Raw genomic sequence first — 692 nt, forward strand, 5'->3', positions numbered from 1 at the left:
AACTTTGTGAAGAAATTGATAAGTAGACCTAAGTGCATGAGTGTATAATGAATGAAGAAATGAGTGAATGAGGCGACGGGAGATGTTCCTTTGTGTGATAAAACTAACATACACGGGCAATTTTTCTTCTTCTTTTTTTTCTACCCGTACTCATTATTGAAAAGATGAAAAACGCTCTTTCTTTGATGCTATCTGCGCCCCGACTTTGAGTAATGAGCACCCATATCAGGTGTATTGTGCTCTTTCATTTCATTTCATTTCAAGAGAAGTCATTGCACTCCACCTGGCAAGTTCATCAACCGTCCTATATCTACTGCGTCCTCAAATAAAAGATAAACTCTGGAAGATTCTGAATGAGCTATACTGACATGCATTCATTGTAACTGCTTTTGTGTGTGTGTGTGTGTGGGGGGGGGGTGGGTGGGAGGGGCACAATGATGTACGTGTCTAATTGCAGCCGAATGATGGTTGGCAAAGGTTGTAAATAGGACCTTTTCATAACTCCTACAAGATGGCCAATTACATTCATCGGTACCCGGAGATCATGAGCAGACCAGACATTAATACTTTTTTTTAATGTCTACGCCGTTTGTCCGACTTGCGTTAAAGGCATTATTTACCATTTGCAGATGAAACAAAAACTCAGCTACAGTTCTTCAATATAGTTCATAAATGCGAGTTAGGGATATAAA

This window comes from Diadema setosum, chromosome 4 (assembly GCF_964275005.1).
Source record: "Diadema setosum chromosome 4, eeDiaSeto1, whole genome shotgun sequence".
In the NCBI taxonomy this organism is placed as follows: domain Eukaryota; kingdom Metazoa; phylum Echinodermata; class Echinoidea; order Diadematoida; family Diadematidae; genus Diadema; species Diadema setosum.